The 19,646-nt window shown below is 58.3% G+C and overlaps 1 protein-coding gene across 3 annotated transcripts in view; it reads right to left on the bottom strand.

Moving 5' to 3' along the window:
- CXXC5 (CXXC finger protein 5) overlaps positions 1 to 18,726 on the bottom strand; it is a 35,539-nt gene extending 16,813 nt beyond the window's left edge. The window contains exon 1 of one of the 3 annotated variants that reach the window (XM_041765399.1): positions 18,607 to 18,726. The gene's annotated coding sequence lies outside the window, so the exon portion shown is untranslated. Of the gene's footprint in view, positions 1 to 18,171; positions 18,294 to 18,333 lie in introns of those variants that run through there. The other 2 variants (XM_041765397.1, XM_041765398.1) reach the window with 2 other exon arrangements.
- Positions 18,727 to 19,646: the final 920 nt, after the last annotated feature.

Here is a 19,646-nt window from a genome sequence, read left to right as displayed (position 1 = left end):
CCCCAGGGCTCTGGGCCGCTAGCTGTTGGCTCTTGGGTGCCTCGAAAGTATCACCTCCTCAGGTGTCCTCTAGCTCCCCTGCCCCCAAACACATGCACCAGAATCCCCTCCAAAAGCTTACTGGCCTTCGGAGGCCCTGGTCCCAGCACAGTCCCATTTGCTCCCTATTCTCCCACCCAGCCTGGTTACGAAGGCCAGATACTTGAAGTGACTACACCTCCATGTACCTCACCACAGCCCTCTGAGTGGTTTGTGATCATCCCCATTGTCCAGATGAGGAAAATGTCTCACAAAAGCTAAGGAACCTCTCCAAGGCCACACAGCTTGGAGGAACCTGGGTCCAAACCTCTTGAAAGTCCATGTTCCTCACCTTGCTGGCCTCCTGCAGGTCAGCATCCCCAACCTGTCCTATGGAATCATGGGGCTTCCAGCCTCCTATTTTATAGATGGCCACCAGTCCTGATCCTTCCTCAGTGTGGACAAAGCCTGTACAGAGCCCACACTCCTCTAGATACAAGAACTTGGTCAGGCTGTTGTGGTCAGGGGCCCCGCCAGGAGGTCTTAGGAATGGGGTCCCCTCTGTACCCAAGGGAGCCCTGGTCCATGGGGCATCCTGCCTCAGCCAATTGGGTATTCTTGAGGATTAGGCAGGGTGATGGAGGAAGCCCCTCCGTGAATACAGGGCAACACAAATGTCTGATGGTAAGGTTGGGGGAGAAGGCACAATGGTGCCAGGGGTGGGCCGCTGGCCATGTTCTCTGGCCCTCTCTTTAGGGAACAGAGTCAACTTTAAGGTCCCTATCACCCCCACTTGGGACGGGGCTGCCTGTGGGAGCATTCCTCCCCTAGGAAGAAGCCTAAGCTTTATACACCCCCTATACTATCCTGCTGGGGGACAAAGCTGAAGAGGTAGGCAAGTCAATATCCTCTCCGGGCCTCAGTTGCTTCATCTGCACAATGGACATTATCCATAATGTCCCTTGAACCCTTTGGGTATAGATTTAAGGTTTTGAGAGAAGGATTTGTAAGAAGTGGACAAAACATTCAGCTGTCTATGCTGGCTGTGGGCACTTGACCCACTGGAGTTGGTATACAGAAGCTTGACAACGGCTTGTTGAACATGCTAACAAGTGGCTCAGTTCTCAGGATGCCCAAGTCCATCCAGAAGGTCTAGTCAAACATATTCCAGGTGCCTCCTCTGAGGCAGGATCCTAGTCTGCCTCTTCCTCCTCACTGTGCTTCTGCTTGCACCAGGACTGCCCAACCAGGTTGCTGAGGTCCCTCTCCCCAGCCTGCCCAGGAAGCTGTCTCAGGAGGGTCAGCAATGATGTCCTTAGGACTGGCTGGGCGTGGAGACTGCCACCTCCGGAACCACCAATTAATTAACTTTTTCAAATTAATTTCCCAAGCAAAATTCCATAATTACATCTATCTCCATCAACCCGAACTGGGCAGGCAAGAGGACCTCACAATAAGACTGAATGTGGGGTGAGGGATGACAACACCAGCCCCAGGACCACAGCAGGGAGGTCCTGGGAGTCGGGGTTCACCCCAGCAAAGCAATTGCCTGCTGTCCTTATGGATGCTGTCTGGAAGAGGAGGGAGCTGAGAAGCTAAGGGCACCACTCCCCCTCCCCCAGCCCTGAGTCAGGAGGTGGAGGGGCTCAGGAAGACTCAAGCCTGCCCAACTCATCCTGCTGCCCCCATCACCCCACCCTGTGCCCCCAAACCACGGTGGGTCTTGGCAGGGCCCAGTAGCAGCACAGGCACTGCAAGGCTGAGAAGGCTGAGGCTGCGGCGTTCTAATTTCCCAAAGGGGCTGAGATTAATTAGCTCACACACAGGCGCAGAGAGGGAGAGGAGAATGGGAGCAGGGGCGGGTAGCATTAGGTGAAGAACTGGCTGGTGTTCCTCCCTGCCCGGGCAGGCAGGCAGGCAGGGAGGCAGGCAGGCAGGTGGGCAAGCGGCCTTGACAGCCTGGGTGCTCTGAAGGTCAGTGGCCAAGCTGGCTGAGCCAGCAGACTGGCGCTGTCTCCTTCCCAGAATCCCTGAGGACCAAGGTTGGGGGAAGAGCAACCAAGAGGACAGCTCGGGGTTTATGTGGGGTGACCCACTGTCACCACCATCACAGAGTCTGTGCCTGGTGCTCTGGCCACACTATCTTGTTTTATCCCTATGGTAGCCCCAAGAGGTAACCACCATAGTCCACCCATTTCACAGATGAGGACACTGAGGCTCAGAGCTGAGTGGGGCAGTTAAGCGTGGATGGTGAATGTGAGACTACAATCCAGGCTGGTCCAGCTCTACAGCCTGCCCTGCTCCCCCTGGATCCCATGGACCAATGTGAGGGCTGCAGGAATCCTGTGCACGGGGGACCTGGGAACACCAGGTGAAGGCATGTGGATGTGTGTCTAATTCGCCCCTGCCCCAGAGAACATGCATGGCAGACTCTCGGTCTTTTCACAGATGCAGAAACTGAGACCAGGAAGGGAAAATGACTTGCCACACAGCCCAGGACCCTCAGCCTAGACACTTTGCCCCTCCATTTGAGGCTAGCACCAACCCCCAGAACATAAACCTGACTCTATGCCTCTTGAGCCCTGACCTAGGGCCACACCGTGCCTGCCCCTGTGTATAGAAGATATTTCCAGCTCAAGGGCACTTTCTCAATTACTCTGTGCAGGGCTCCCTAGAGGGGAAAGGAGCCCCCGGGAAGGTGGGTGGTTGGGGGGATAAGGGAGTTATATGACCCTGACCAGACCCCCAAGTGGCTCTCATAAGCCTAGCAACTGAGTTTCCCAGAACTTATCTGCAAGGAGATACCCCAAGGGATATCAATATGCTCCCTGGTGCATCCCCCGACTTCCTATCCCATTCCCAGTGAATCACTCCCTCTGCAGAAGCCAAGGCCAACAGGGCTCACCCCTTCCCAGGCCTAAGGAGTTGGCAGTCCCAAGGGCCTTGGGTCCAAACCTGGGGAGAGCCCTGAGCTAGCAGAGGTCCCTAGGATGGTCAGGGGCCGGGCAGAGGTGGGGAGGAGGCTGGCCCAACGGGGAACATAATTCATCATGCGATTATGGAGGGGGGGTAGGAGACCCCCTGCCCTGGAGTACAGGTTTGGGTCATGAAAGTGTCCAAGTGGGCTTTGGAATCAGGGTTCCTCTGCAGCCCCCAGCCTAGGTGACCTCAGAGAAGTTGCTTGACTTTGCTAAGCCCATTCCATGGTCTGTGAAATGCACACGAGGACAGTCCCACCCTCATCAGGGTCCTGCAGACCATGTAAGTTTTCAGTGCAGGGTGGCATATGGAAGGTGCTCAAGAAATGATAGCTGTATTATTTTTACTGCCATCGTCAGCTAGCAGGAGTGGCAAGGGCAGTTCAAGCCAGGAGTGCCGGGTAACCTAGACTGTGGCCCCAGTTCTGTCACTGTTTGCTTTGGAGCCTGAGCCAATCCCTTGGGCTTCAGTTTCTCCAGGCCCATGGAGAGCATTCCTCCCCTGCCCTCTTACCTGCAGGAACATAGGGAGATGTGTGTATGGTAGAGGTCTGATGTCTGCAAAGAGGGCAGCGCTCAGCTGTCCAGGCTTGCACTGCCTTTTCTGGTGACAGGAAGAACCTACCTATACTTCCTGCCAAGACTTTCCTGGGCCCCTACAGGGCCTGCTCTGTGTCAGCACTTCTTCCATCTACAATGGTCCCAACCGTGCTTTCACACAGGTGTGTGCCAAGCCCCTCACCACACTACAAAGAACTCATTTGCCACCCATAAGTCCCTACTGAGTCTAACTTGTGGCCTTGCTGTGTACTGAGGGGCCAAGGAACCGAGAATGTCTTAGATCCAAGGTTGGCTCCTTTTCCTCCCATATTATGAAGCCCCCAGGGATGTCCAAACACCCAAGGACTCCACATTCCTCTGCCTGGATCCAACCATGTGGCCCCAAGGTCAGCCTCTTCACTCCCCCACCTCAGCATTCCCCTCCGAGAACAGCCCTAAGAAGGCTGACAATCCAAGACAGTCTAATTAAGGAGTCCTTATTGTGGGGTACCACTCCCAGGGAAATGCAAGCTTTGGTGGAGCAGTAAGGTCAGGAAGAGGTCAGGACTCACCTGGAGATCCAGGTGTGACACAGTGAGAACCATACCCCACCACCTACTTCAGGTCCCACAGCTTTGAGACAAGGCTCAGACCCATTTTATAGGTGGCAAAAGTGAGGTCAGAGTGGCTCAGAATTGCAAAGCTGACAGTGACTGAGCCAAGTTTGGAGCCTAGGCCTGTCCAACCCCAGAGTCCAAGGCTCAGGGGATATCCAGGCCTCCTGACTGACCATAGCTATTATTTGTTTACTTCAGGATGCCTGGGCCCCTCTCCCCTCCTCGACCATGGTCTGTCTAGGCCTTTATGAAGCAGATATGTGTGGCCAAGAGGTGGGAGATAGCCTGTGCCTGAGTCCTTAAAGTCACCTGCCCTTGAACCTCCCTGGGCTCTCTCAATCCTGTAGACCCAGAATGATCTGGGGTCTGGTTGTTAGTGGCTGTGTCTAAAGCCCTTATGACCAGGAAGTCAGACCCACCAGACTCAATTCTCTCATCTGAAAACTGGTATTTTTCCAGTGTATGAAAAATAAGGTATGTCCCCAATTCTGCCCAGTTCAGGGAAGGCAGCCCTAGACCCAACGCACACTGCAGCTTACAGGCTCCCTGAGAGCGTCCCTCCAACCCCGCAGCCCACCCCTCCTTGTATTCAAGTCAGCTCTGTACCCATTTTGCAGACCAGTAGACCAAGAACCAGGAAATATGTCTGAATCCTAAGTCTCAGGGTACTGGTTGCGGGGGGCGGGGCGGGGATTAATGAGAAACCTGGGAACCAAGGGAACTGAGGAAAGCAGGTACCAGGGTGAGCAGGCAGGCTCCTGGGGCACAGCCCACTAGATCAAGGGAGTCTCTTCCCTAATTTCTGGCATGCCCCCCCATCTCCCAAGGAACTGCACCCCCAACACCCCACCCCACCCCACCCCCCCTGCCGAGTAGTGGCAACAGCTGGCTATTTGGCACTCCCAGGAAAATCGATTTTCCATGGCTTTTCTTGTCCAGGCCTTTCCTCTTCCCGGCTCCTCTGCACCTCTCCCCAGTTTACCCCCAACCCACTCTGTCCAGGTCAGAGTTCCCCATCCTGGAGGGCAGGGTGGTTTTAACACTTTCAAACCTGATACCTGGGTTACCTGGGCCTCCTCCCCAAAAGAAGGCCAAGCCAGCCTCAGGGATGGCAGCAAACAGTTCCCTCCCCACACCCACCTTGCAGAACTCAGCTGACTCTACATGGCCAAGGGTCGGGCCTCTTTTGTGTGACCCTAAAGGGGGATTTAGGTAGTGGAGCCCCAGCCGTGCTGTTCATGTGCATGTGTACATGTGCTTGCATTTGCCTGTGTACCCACGTGTGGGCACATACACTGGGCTGTTGTGTCAGGGTTCCTGGCCCAATTCTACGGAGCTGGGTGGTTGTGGGCTATGGCCTGAGGATAGAGCAGACATACAACTGCTTTTTGGGTGCAGTATCTGGGGTCCTCCCGGGAGTTCGGCACGCCTGCTTGTGACTATGTACGCCCATCTGCCTATGTGGCAGCATGCATGTGTGCTGAGGCTGGGGTGGGTGTGAGAATGAGTGTGCTGCTGGAGTGTCCGCAGCTTATGTGACCAGGGCCGCGCTGCGTGTGTCAGTCATGTGTGCTGGATCGTGTGGAAGTACGTGCGCTGAGTGAATGTGGCTGTCCCAAGTGTGTGCCATGTGGGGAGTGCGTGAGTGCACTCTGCCTGCGAGGCCGCAGGGCCTCGCGGGGCTGCTAGGATGGGGTGACTCACTCTCCTGAGCTCACTCTGCTCAGGGCCGCCAGCAAGGGGGGCGCGATGGGGTGGGTGCAGACAGACCCAGTGGGGAGGTTGGTTTGATAAATAACCTGCTGCTTCCCCAGGCCTGGGAGAACTGGAGTATGCAACTCGGGGAGAAGGGGGGAGCAGGAGGAGGCAGCCCTGGCCCCCACAGCCCAGGCTGCGGCTCTGGTTCCTGTTTCATCGAAACCTGAGCTGGGAAAAGCCTATCGGGTCATCTTGCCTGTCCCGCCGGCCGCCAGGCCCAGGCAAGCTGCCCCTCAGGGGACAAGCCCGCAGCCTGGCCGCCCAGTCAGTGGGTGTGTGTGTGGGGGGGGGGGAGCGGAGAGGATATTTCTGTCCAGACTAAATGCAGCTTCAGGCCTCTGTCTGCCCCCCCACTAACAGCTGCTCCCAGGGGCCCCCTGGCTCTGCAGGACTGACTAAATATAGCCCCCTCCACCCCAGCAAACCCCCAAAGTTCACCTCTTCCCACTGGCCCCACCCATGAGCATAGGGAGAAGGCTGGGGAGCCCGCTGTGTGATTTTGGGACAGTGTCCCTCCTCTCTGGGCTCTCAGATATGAAACACAAGTGTTACTCAGCTCTAGGCCCTAACATGCCCAACAGGTACTGCTGGAGAGCACGCACAAAGGTGACTAAGTCAGGGTCTCTGTCCAGGGACACAAGGGGCAAGGTCCCCTCCTCCAAGTGACTTCAACCTGCTTCAGCAAAAGGTTGGGGGAGCCCCTCCCCAGCACTCCAAGTACCTGTGGGCTTATAAACATGACCCCCTCCACCCAGCCCATTCCTTGTCCAGCCTGGGCAATACCAGGCTCCTCCAATCTGCCCCAGCCGGACCCTGGCCAGGAAACAAGTTGTGCCAGGCTTGGGCCGTGGGAGGAGGGGATGACACAGAAGCATGACAGCTGCTATTTCCTGGAGGCCATAGTCGGGCACAACCCGGATTCCTGCCTGGCTCCACACTCCCCCAGACAGCCTCTCCCCGGCTCCAGCCCTTGACACGGCACCCCCTCCGCCAGTATCAGCACCATATCAGACCCCAGCAAGGGTCACAGGCTCACTGTACTGGCACAGGCAGGGAGACAGCGCCAGCTGTACCTTCTGGTTTGGGTTGGGGAGAATGGTGGTCTCTGCAGGGTTCAACAGGCGAGGGAGACAGCCCCACCTTCCCTCCTCCTGCTTGCCTGCCCACCCGGCTGCTTCCCCCAGCCCCACACGCACCAAATTCCCCACATGCCTGTCTGTCTCTGACAGCTCGCGCAAATACTTGGCTGCACGGGCACCCGCTGTTCTGAGCCCGCTGCGCCTCCTCCCCTGCCTTCCCCGGGGGGCTCTGCAGACGCAGCCAGGGATGGGAGGGGGCCAGAGCCAAGAAGCTTGGTGGGCAGTGTGTGTGTGTGTGTGTGTGTGTGTGTGTGTATGAGCAAAGGCAGGAGGGACCTGCCTCAAGCACCACCACCCCTGGGCCCCAAGCCTGGGGTACTGAGGGACCTAGGAGGCCACTGTGAGCCAGCTCTGGCTGGGCGGCAGCTGCCAACACCCCACTGCCCCCCGGAACCTCCCAGGAGGACCTTCCGGAGGCCTCCCACTCGCCTCAGCCGATAAAACAGCATCTGCCACCCCCGCGGCGGAGCTCAGGACAGGGCGGAGGGCACCATGAGGCCCCTGGGGAAGGCTTTGAAATCTGGACTCTGGCCCGGCCCCTCCTGGCAGCCCTGGCCTCCCACCACAGGCCCAGCCTTAGAGCATGGTGGGGGGTGCGTTCCAGCCCTCCCGCAGTGTGAGGGGCACACCCGCCAGCTGCCAGGCCTGGGACATCTCCACTTGGACTGGCCGGGGGACTTTGTTTGCCCTCGACTATGCTCCTTCCTGCTTGCCTTGCCTCCCTCCCAGGAGACCAGTGGAGGAAACACTTCCTGAGAATGGCTGGGATTTTCCGCTGGACATTGCCTTGCTGGCAGGCTCCTTATCTCTCTCCACCTCATCCCTTCTCCCAGAGCCGCCCCTTCAGCCAAATCACAGTTCCACCCTTGTATGCAGCCACCGAGACCCCTTTCCTGCCCCACTGCTCTGCTCTTTCCTGGGCATCCCTAGTACCTCCATCAGCTAGCACATATCCAGGCAGAGTCAAAACTGTAAGAGACCTCAAGGAATAACACTCTCCATTTTGCAGATGGGTATACTGAGGTCAAGAGAGAGCCCAGTGACCTAGGTGCTGCTCTTCCTTTTACTACCACCGCACTTTCTGCCCCAGGAACCAATTCAGCACCCCCAGAGTGCTGGAGGCATTAGGGTAACTCCCAGCAGAATTGCTCAGTGCTTTGGGTCCAAATGCCCAGCTGGCTATCCCCAGACCAGTCTCCCAACATTCTCAAAGCCTCACAGTGAGTCTGCAAAGAACCCCAAATATATCGTCTCTGTGACACTAGGTTTTGGGGTAGAGCCTCCTCTCCCCATTGCACAGATGGGGCTGCTGAGGCCCCCAGGGGAGGGGGGAGCTGCAGGCGGCCATGAATCAGAGGGGGAGCTGGGAAGCCGCCCGGCCCTGCCGGCTGTCGCTGGAAGCAACAGCCGGCATTTCCTCCTCACACTGGTGCCTCGGGAAGCGTGGGCAGCAGGCGGGTGGGCAGCGGGTGGGTGGGCACTGCCGTGAGGACCCCTTCTGTGCTACAGGCCAGTCACATCCCCTTGCTCCCTGACTGGGCCCACAGAGCCCATTCCCCATGCCAGCCAGATCTCCAAAGCAGGGTAGACCAGAGGCAGAACTGCATTTCTGTCTCAGATACATACTCATGTCACTTGAGGGCACCCCAGGGAAGTCCCTCCTCTCAGATCCTCAATGTCCCCTAGCGTCAAACAAGATTGAAACATGACCATTCACGCTTCCTTTACAGTAAAACTCATGGTTCTGTGATTCTAGAATTCCAACACGACAAGAATCCTGAAAAGAATCTCTCAGTTCCAAGCATTCTGATTCTAAATTCCTGTGACTAAAAATTCTAGGCCACCAAGATCTTAACATTCCCAGGAAGGAAGGGGGCCAAAGCCCACTCTCACCTGGAGCTATGGGCCAAACTAAACCAATTCCCCATCTAGCTTTGGAGAAGGTGGGTCAGGTAGGAGGAGGGCCTGCCTGGGTCTCTCCCATCAGGGTCAACAGGAACTAGATAATGAGGTTGGGGGGAGCCTATGGGCCTGGCAGTAGAGCTGGTCTAGTTCTGGAGGGAAGACCACCTCTTCGTGGCACACACAGCCTCTGGATGCTGCCCATGTCAGGAAGACCAGCTCTTGCCAGAACAAGAGCAGGTCGCTAGGGGTTTGTGACCCACCCTGCAGCTCAGAGGGAGGATGGGCGTCAGGTCAGGGCTGGTCTCCCTGCTTCTCAGGTTCCAAGCCAAGCTCCACGCTTCATCTTCTTGCCTTCACCACCCACTGCTTCCTCTTTCCCACCACAGCTCCTTACCTCTCCGGCTCCCAGGCCAACCCACGGCAGGCCAGCTGACAGCCAGCCAGGACAAAGGCTCCCAAGCCCATTTGAGAGATGGAAAAACTGAGGCCCTGGGAGAAGACAGGACCTGCTTAAGGGCTAGGCCTGAGCAGCCTATTAGCCTCTGGCCATATCTCTCAGCCCCGCCCCCACCTCACTTAAGGGAACCCTCTACAGGCACAATGCATCCCCACTTACCAGTCTGACCACCTGCACAAGTACATCTACCCACTGTCCCTGGAGAGCACTCATTCCCACAGGATCTTCTGGTCATTCATTAATTCATTCTTTCATTCATCCGACTGGCCAGTCAGCCCACCCCACCTGCCACATGCCTGGCCTCTTGCCAGGGACATGAGGGCCTCAAGGAGGAGGGAGCAAGGCTTCTAGTCGGCAAACACAGGGGAGTGCCAACCTTCGCTGTTCTCATGGTGCTCACAGCCAGTCAAGGGCTCTACCAGGGCCCAATCCCACATGGCAAGTCCTGGGGCAAGTCACAGACTCTCCAGCCTCAGTTTCCTCATCTATATTCGGGGATGCTAATAGCATCCAACCACTGGGCTAACTAGGGGGATGAAGGAAAGTAAAGGCTAGAAAGCCACTAACATAGGGCTTGCCCCAGAGTAGGGGCTTAGGATGTTAGCCATTGCCATCATCATTTTGACAACATATTATTATTATTATGGCAATAATTGGAGGATAGCAATTGATTAGAGCAGCGGCTAAAGCTCTTCAAACACTCAGTTGGTGCCAGACATTGGGGTACAGGAAGGAATCATTGCCACATCCCATCGCAAGGCTGGCAAGGAGTGGGCTCACAAAACCCTATATGCATCTGATGAATGAGGAAATCAATGACAGGAGGCATGGCCATGTACCATGGACGGTACAACCCAGCATGCGTTCACGTGTGTGGCACATGTATGTCTAAGCATGTATATGTGCACACCTATGTTGGTGTGAGGAACCTGGGGGTCCAGCAGATGGCAATTACATGGAAGGGGGTGACTGGTGCAGGAAACGCAGCTGCACAAAGCTGCCCCTGGCCCCCAATTCACCCTGTCCCTGCCAGCAGAGCTGAGCTCTGAGCTGAGGGGACTTTGGCAAGAACAGGGACCAGGCCTGGCGGGGAGAGCTCCAGATAGATGCTTTGCATAGTTCTGGCCACCAGATTACAGGCCTGGGCTAGGCCTCTGGGTGGGAGTCTGGGGCTGCCAGGTGCTGCCCCACGGGAATCAGACCCCTGCGTCTGCAGCCTGCGCCCCTAACAGCATGGCACATTGCTGTTCCCGCCAGCAGGCCAGGCAAGTCCAAGGAGGTCAGGAGAGGCCACAGGAAGGGAGGGCGTCGTGGGCTCGAGGGCTCCATGGGGTCGGCTGGACAGAGTGGGGATGGTGGGTATAGGGCTCCCCCAGGGCCACCAGGCAGGCCTGGCTCTGCCCTGCTGGGGCCGGCAGCCGGGCGGGAGTAAATATAGCGTGGGGCGTCCCAGCCACATTCCTGGGAGGCCGCCCGCCCGCCCCTGTGCCTGGAGCGCGGCGGCCGGGACTCAGAACTGCCACTGCCTTCTTCCCAAACAGAAAAATAAATAAAACCAGCTCTCACGCCCAGCACAGCCAGGGGGAGGGGGCAGGAAGAGGTGGACAGGGTAGCAGGCAGGCGGACCAGTTGCCACGGTTTCTGTTCCGCTGAGGAGGAGCAGGCCAACAAAAGAGGAAAATGGAGGAAAGGGCAAGAAGATGGTCAGAGATGTCAGAAAAGGGGAGAGAAGGCGTAGGAGAGATGGAAGGTGGGACAAGCAGAGGGGCGGGGGAGACAGGTCAGGAGGTTACTGAGAAGGTGTTAGGGCCCTCAGCCTCTTGGGGTCAGTAATTCAGCAATTCAGCGACAGGGATAGCCCAAGGGGGGCAGCAGACAGACAAAGGGGGTGAGGACAGGGGGCTGGCTTGACGGCCCGTGAAATATTAAAGAGCCTAGACCACTGAGTGACAGAGGTCACAGAAATAAGGAGACTGGCCAGGGAACTACCGAGACCCTGCAGCAGAGGGCTCCTCACTCCCCACCCCCACCTCATCCCTCTCTACCACCTCCAGCAGAGCCCTCTCCCCAACTCTCCAGGTGTAGCTCCTTTCCGTCTTACCCTCCAAAGGGAACAGGTTGAGGGTGGGAGGGGCCATAGGATTAGCGATGGCATGGGACTTCTATGGGTCCCTCTTCCTGGCTGACCTGTGTGCAGTTGGCCTTCCTGAGCTGCCAGCTACCCTAGCAAGAAGGCCAGGAGGCCTGTCAGCATAGCCGCTGCCACGGGTGCCTCCTGGGGAAGGAGGGGGTAGACATCCAGCTTCCCCTTTACAGAAAAAAATCAGCCAAGCCACCACTTTCCACAGAGACCAGCGGGGAGGGAAGACCATGCCTCACAGCTCAGCTGAGCCAGCGAGTAAACCAGCAAGCCAGCCAGGCAGCAGGTCATCCCCTAGCCCTTCCACCCCACCCAGGCCCCATTACTGGCCTCATGACCTTGGCCAGTCCCCTTACCCCTGAGCCTCTGTCTTTGCCAGCCCTCACACCAGCATAGGCTTGGTGTGAGGAAAGGAAAAAGAGGGCAAGAAGTATGTTGAAAACCCGCTAGGGCGGGCAGCTGGGGCCAAGCGTCTGCATGTGGGTAACCCTCCCGTGGGTCCTGTGAAGTCAGGCCTATTATCAGTCCCATTTTACAGACGGGGAAGAGAAACCCAGAGAGGCAAAGTGATGTGCCCAACACCACACACCTGGTAATGAGCAGAAATGGAGACAGAGATGCCAAGTGTGAGTCACATCTTCTTTTCTTCCTTTCCTTAAGGGGGACATGAAGTCCTAGTCACCACAAAAGCCAACTTCTAGTACATGCTGTGGGTCAGCCACTGGTGCTGCACACTAAACAACCATCCCTGTGCCCACCTGAAAATGGCCTTTGTGAGGTGAGCACTCTTATTATCCCATCTCAGGGATAAGGAAACTGAGGGTCTGAGAGACAATTCACCCAAAAATCATATATGCAGCTAGACAGTGGCATGGTCAGGATTTGGAGCCAGGTCTGGCTCCAGAGCCAGTGCTCTAACACACTTGTCTAGGTAAGGTCAAGGGAGGCAGTTAAGACGATACAGTAGAGAAGAGCTCAGTGGTCCTACTGACCCCCAGAACATACGCCATTAAAAGTTCAAAAACAAGGTTACAACTGCTATGCCAGGGGGTGGCCACCAACTGCTCTGGAAATAGGGCATACACAGAGCCTGTGGGGACCCCGGGTGAGGACACTGCCTGGGGGCCTGGCATAGAGGGATCCCTGGTCTACCCAGAGCCCAAGTACCAAACAACACAAGCCCCTCCCCCAGCATGAGGATACTGAGGCTAGTCCACAGGGAGCCACCAGAAGTCTGCCCTGTTGGCTCCCAGGGTTCCAACCAACACCCCAAGGCCAGAGCGCCAGCAACTAATCACACCCCTGTAAGAGCCCCCAGTGCTGGCGGAAGGGGGGCAGGATCCCCTCCCTCTCTCCCAGGCCCTGTGAGCCCAGAGGGAGGCCAGCATCAGAGGCAGGAAATGAAGAAGAATTTGCGATCTAATTGAGCTGGCGGGGGATTAGGCGGCAGAATGCAATTACAGGGGCTGGAGCAGGGCCAGGGGCACTGACACCCCAAGATGTGGCCTGGCCCAGGTAACTGGGCCTAGCCAGTCTCTGGCAAAAGACACCCTACCGTGAAGGGAAGGTCAGATAAGCAAGGATTGGAGCCAGACGGCTCTTTGGGACATAGAGGACTGTAAGGGTTCCAGCTCCATGTCACACCCAGAAGCAAGAAGTTTTCCTGGGATTCTCCCCCAGGGAACAGCCCTGTGGACTCTCATGCAGGGAGGCAGACAGAACACACGGAGAACATACACACTCACAGGCTCTGCTCACATGTGTACATACATGTTCATGCTCCCGGGAAAGCGCCACATACCCATGCTTACTTGTATGGGGACAGACTCCCAACCTGCAGACACACAGCTCTGGCCGTTTGCTGCCACCAGCTCCACCAAAGGGGGGGAAAACAAAACAGAAGAAAAAAAATACACCCATGACCTTAAAATCCTTTTATTCCCATAATCACAGGCTGCCATCGCCGTGGATACGCGCTGTCACCCCGGCCCCAGCCTGTCTCCCTCCACAGCTTCCAAAACTCCCAGCAGGCAGGCAGACGGGGAGGCTGCCCAGTTACTGCCAGGGAGGGCAGAGGAGGGGAAGGACGGGGTGGGAGAGGTTCAATGCTATACACACACACACACACACACACACTCTCTCTCTCTCTCTCTCTCTCTCTCTCTCTCTCTCTTAGGGCCTCAACCAAAGAGGGAGAGACTCAGAAAGACAGCCGGGCAGACAGATAAAGAGAAAGGAATGGTCACAGACCACTCACTGCCCACACAGCTCAGATATGCCCACTCCCAGATTCGCACACCACTTTCCCAATTCAGACACACTACTCAGGGAGTCAGACTCTCCCAGATTTACAAGAATATACAAATAACACACATATACACAAATCACACGCACACGTTCCAAAATTCTAGCATACACAACTCAGAATATGCACATTCCCAGATTCACAAGGATAAATCCAACTTTCAGATATATACTCAGATTCACACACAAGTACAGATGCAATGCAGATCACACAACTCCTAGATCCACAGATATACAAGCCTTGATGCACAAATATACACACATGCAGACTCCCACCCCGCCCCCTCAAGACAGACAGACAAACAGACACATATTCAACACACAGATTCATAGATACCACATGCCCTGAGTCATAAGCACACACACACCACCTAGCTTCCCACATCCCAGACCAACAGACTAGACCCATACAGCCTCATCTAGCAGCTGACACTGCCTTGGGCTTTAGTGGGCAGGTGGACTGGTTGGGGGATTCCTGGGTCTTTGAGGGGGCCAGCCCTTTCTCATTGCCTGTAGCCTGGGAGGTGGGCTCAGAGTTGGGGGGAATGAAGGGGAAAGTAAGAGAAAGGGAAAAAAAAAAAACTTGAGTGGGATATTCTTGTTGGGCAGTAGCGCGTGAGTAACTGGGGAGGCTTTTTGTGGTCTGGTGAGTTCCAGCTATGAGTGAGAGTTTAACTATTAATACACTTAATCAAGGACACTTCACACACACAGGCACACATATACAGGCTAAGACAGCACCAGGTGGTGGGGATCAGGGAGGGAGAACACCAGAATAAAGGGGGGGAAGCCCCAGTTCGGGTCCCAGGGGGTGAGGAAAGAGGGAGGAGCTTCTGCTCTGGGCCTGCCTCCAGAGTAGGGGCAGAGTCAGTGATTCATTTCAGCAGCTCCAGAAAGGTGACACTGAACACACAGTAGGTGCTCAAAAATACATACTGGGGCAATGAATGAATAAGTTATTTACATACGGGATGCCTGGGTGGCTCAGTGGTTAAGCAGCTGCCTTTGGCTCAGGGCGTGATCCCGGAGTTCTAGGATCAAGTCCCATATAGACCTCCCTGTATGGAGCCTGCTTCTCCCTCTGCCTATGTCTTTGCCTCTCTCTCTCTCTCTCTTTCTCTGTGCGTCTCTCATAAATAAATAAATAAATAAATAAATAAATAAATAAATAAATAAATCTTTTTAAAAGGGGGGGCAGGGAACCCCTGGGTGGCTCAGCGGTTCAGGGCATGATCCTGGAGTCCCAGGATCGAGTCCCACATCAGGCTCCCTGCATGGAGCATGCTTCTCCCTCTGCCCGTGTATCTGCCTCTCTCTCTCATGAATAAATAAAATATCTTAAAAAAATAGATAAATAAATAAAGTTATTTACATACAAAGAACAGACAGTAATAATAAGAGTAGTAACAGTAAGTGAGCCCTGCCCCATTGCTGACCAGTAAGGCCATGCACCATGCCTTGGGGAGTTAGCTCTGCCTTAATGGTCACCCCACCAAACAGGGGGCAGGCCTGAGTCTGGCTCATCCCGTACACCCTGTCATTCCTCCACCCTATCTTGCATCCTAAATCAGCTGACCTCAGCCCAGCCACATCCCTACCCCCTAGAGAGACCCCCATTTCCATTCTACTCTTCCATAAATAATCAGGTGGGGCCCTAAAGAAGGTGGGGTATTTAATTCCCAGAGACTTGGTTCTTTAACCAGATACAACCCTGCCTGCCACACTCCTATCAGCCTCAGATTCATATTTGCCAAATGGGTAGAAGGCAGGGAAAAAGGGGAAAGGCATTAAGACTTGGGGCTCACAGTGGAAACCCATGGAACAGAGGCCTGGGCTGGCCAGGGCCCTGGATGCAGAATCCTCCCCTCCTTCTCCCTTCCCCCAGCCTGCCCAGCCCAGCCGGGTGGACATTCCAGGCCTCACGTGATAAAGACGAGGCCGCTGGCCCACGGGTAAGTCAACAGGCTCTGTCGGAGGAGAGATAGGAGGCCCAGGCCAGGGTCACCTGCTGAGCCGGGAAAACAGCCGGCCCAAATACACACATAAATAAGGCACCAACGGACAGCCAGACAAGGGTCTGTCTTCAGCAGAGGAACCTCTGCCCCCACCTTTTTTTTTTTTTTCTCTTCTGCCCCCACCTTGAAAAGGGAGGTGGCTTGGGACCAGGAGCCACAGGGCTGGCTAGGGGCTTCCCTGGGAGAGCCCCAACTCAGGCCAAGATGAGGTGGGGGTGCTCCTACCAACCTCCCCAGGGCTGACCCAGAACTCAAGAGGCCAACCTTTCCTCAGCTGTTCCCACTCCTTCCCAGGACAAAAATCACTCCCCCCCTCCTTCCCAAGGAGAGAACGATTTCCGTTCTGGGAGGGGGGTGACAGCTGCAGAGCGGGCCACTACCCCCGCCCCCCCCCCCCCCCCCAGCTCTTGCTTGAGTCTCATCCAGGGAAACTGCTAAATCAACACTACGCAGTAGTAGGTAGCACCGACTTCAGCTCCCCGCATCGCTCTCAAAAAGGGGCTTGGGGGGCGGCTTCGGGTACCAGTTCCTCGGTTGCCTGCGGCTGCTGGGGCCCAGAACTCGGGGTCTTTCGGGAGGGCCGCGTCACGCTTAGGCCACTTCGGCCCGTAAAAAACGTCCAATTTAAATGCTCTTAGTTGCAAGCAAGAACACCCCCGCCCCCGCGGGCCGGGCAGCTGAGGTGGCGCCGGGCGTTCAAACAGCAGCGCTCCCGACGAGTCCGCAGCGCCCGCGCACGCAGCCCCCGCCAGGCGGCCCCAGCGGAAAACTTGAAAGGGACTCTGTTTGCCCGCCGCCCCGGGCGGCTCCGGGGGGAGGGCCGGGCGGCCCCACGAGCCCCCTGCCCAGCGCCTCCTGCGCCAGCGCGGGGGGGGGGGGCCCACCGCAAACCCGGGGCTCCAGCGGCGCCCGCTGCCCGCTGCCCGCTGCCCGCTGCCCGCTGCCCGGGAGAGGCGAGGTCAAGAGGCTGCCCAGCGGGATCCCGGTTCCGCTCTCCCCCGACGCGAAGGTGCGACTCGAAGACCACCCAGGGTCCAGGGGCACGCGAGGCGCGGCCGCCCGCCCTTCGGACCCGTCTCAGGAGGAGGAGGAAGGCGTGGGTCTCGCCCGGGGCGTCTCTGCAGAGCGCCCCCGCCCCAAATCTGCTGCTGCCTCCTCGCAGCCCGTGGCACCGGCCCAACTCCGCGCACCCCCTCCGAGCGGGAAAAAAGAAAAAAGAAAAGCCGTCTTGCTCCCTCATTGGTCGCTTCAGCTCTTCTGACAGGTCCCAGAGGCACCCCCCCCCCATTTAAAAACTGGGGTCACTCACTTTCGGTCGATCCTACAAATAAACAAAGCCAGGCGCACCCCGCGCTCCCCGCCGGAAAGCGGCCGTTCCGGGAGAGGACAACTTCCCCCAGCAAGAAAATTAACACATTCTTCCCGCGGCGGGTCAGCCCCTCGCTCTAGGGAAGCAAAGGGGAGGGAGGCTCGGGGCCGAACTTCGTGGGTGAATTTGGGGCCGGAGCGCGTCGAGGCAGGCGCCCGGGACACCCGCCTCCCACACTGGGCAGCCAGAGGGACACCCCCGTCTCCCTCCCGGGCTTTGCACGCCTCTCGGCCACGCGGGGCTCGGAAGACAGCCCGAAGGACTCCCCGAGGCTGGGGAGGACGGGAGAGGGAGGCCGCGGGGAGCGGAGGTGGTGGCGGGGGGGAGACTCTGTCGGAAAAAAAAAAAAAAAAAAAAAAAAAAAAGGTCAAACTTGATCAGCCCGCCAGGCACCCCGCGGGCAGCGGAGGCGAGGAGCCGGAGGGGAAATGTAGAAGCGGCCGCCGCCCCCTCCAAGTGTGCGTGCGGGGGAGGACTCAGACACGCGTGGGCCAGGGCAGCAGCCACCGTAGCCCCCAAACCCCGGGCTGCGAGGGGTCTGCCGGGGAGTGCGCGCCGCAGACCTCCAGCCAGCAGCCCCCGCGGGCCGAGCGCCCGCCCCGCACCAGGAGGGGAGGACCCGGGCTCCCGCCGCCCCAGCGCCCTCGAGCTCGAGCGCTCGGGGAGCGGACGGTGCCCCGCAGGGAGAGCCTCGGCCCCCACGCACGGGCCCAACCCGCAGTCCCCGACCCTAAAACCCCTCTTTTTGTCTGTACTCAGTGATCTGCGACCGAGCCGACTGCGGCTTGGGGAGGCTCGGGGACAGCAGCGGCCACCGAGCCATCACCGGCGCTGGGGCTCCCAGGGTCCAGGGCTCCGTGGCTCCGGCTGCGGGCGCCCCCCGCCCCTCCCAGACACGGACCCCTCCTTCCCGGTCCCTGGCTCTCCGCACCTGAACTTCGGGGGAGCCCGCGCCGCCAAACTTTCCGCCGACTTGCAGCGAACTCCGGCCCCGGCCGCGCACCGGGCCCCGGGGGAGGAGAGGGAGGTAGGCGGGGAAGGGGAGGGGGCCGGCCTCGGGGGGGTCGGGGGAGGGCCGTGGCCCGACACCTACCGGCTCTCAGGAGTCCTCCGAGCCGCCGCGGCCGCCGCCGCCGCCGCCGCGAGGCCGAGGGGGAGGGGTGGGGCGGGGAGCTGCGCTCCGCTCCGGGCACCACCGCCGCGGTGCGCTCCGCTCCAGCCGCGCCGCCTGCCTTGCCCGGGTCCGGAGCCGGAGTCACGCCGCCGCGGCTGGCCCGAGGCGGGGAGGGGGGGGAGCCCGCAGCACCTGCCCCTCCTCCCCCTCCCCGCGGCCCAAATTAAAAAACAACAAAAAGCAACTAATCACCCCCGAGCGAAGCGCGGCGCGGCGGGCGGAGAGCGCAGCGTGAGGCGTCCGGACTCAGCAGGCGGCGCGCATGGCCGGGCGCGGGCTGGGCAGGGCTGGGACGCGGGGCCCGGCTTCGGGGGGCAAGGTTCGGCCGCTCCACTCGCTCGGCTCGGGCGCCTGCTCTCGCCGCCACCGCCTCTGCCGCCGCCACCGCCGCCGCCTCTACATCGCCGCTCAGGCTCCGCCGCCTCTGCCGCCGCCGCCGCCGCCGCCGCGCGCCCGCCCGGGCAGGAGCTCTGAACGCTGCCCGGGGGCTGCCGGCAAAACCCGGACCGGACTCCGCGCTCCCTCCTCCCCCCCCAGCTCGGCTCCCCTCCCTCCTCCCTCCGCCTCCCTCCCAGCGCTGCTCTGGCCACTTGGACGCCGCAGGCTCTGAGGCCGGAGCCGCAGCCGCTGCGCCTCGAGCTCCCCGCGCTCCGACCAGGTCGGCCCGGGCTCAGCTCCCCCAGCGCGCCCCGTCTTCATCTCTTTTTTCCGCAACTTTGCAAAAAATAAGAGGACCTTCCCCATTTTGTGAGGGATGCGTGGGCTTGGCAGCCTACCTTACGGCGAAACCCGCCGTCTCTCTGCCCCTTCCCTTCCGCGGGCCGGAAGCGACAGGGACCGGGAGGGAGGGTTTGGCCGCGCCCCTCAGCTCAGGTGCGCGAAGGACCTGCAACTCCTAGCCTTGGGCACTTGGAGCGACGCTCGGTTCGAAGACCCCACCCTTCCCGAACGCTTTCCGGGACTCAGTGGGCTCTAGTGCTCCAGGAGAGAAGGGGCAGAGATACCTGCCCCCATTTTACAAATGAGAAAACCGATCTGAGACGGGACATTTCGTCTCCTACGCCCGCACCCGCCCAAGCCCTGACTCTTGGGGCTAAGGCAACTACACTTGTAGTTCCGTGAGACCGTGGCCTAGAGACTCGGCTCGGAGCCTGAAACAGTGCCTGGCACAGAGCAGCACTCAGTAGAAACTGATTGAAAGAGAACAAAAGCCCAGTGGGTACAGATTTGCG

Source organism: Vulpes lagopus, chromosome 8, assembly GCF_018345385.1.
Source record: "Vulpes lagopus strain Blue_001 chromosome 8, ASM1834538v1, whole genome shotgun sequence".
In the NCBI taxonomy this organism is placed as follows: Eukaryota; Metazoa; Chordata; class Mammalia; order Carnivora; family Canidae; genus Vulpes; species Vulpes lagopus.
This window is presented reverse-complemented; position numbering and strand designations above follow the sequence as displayed.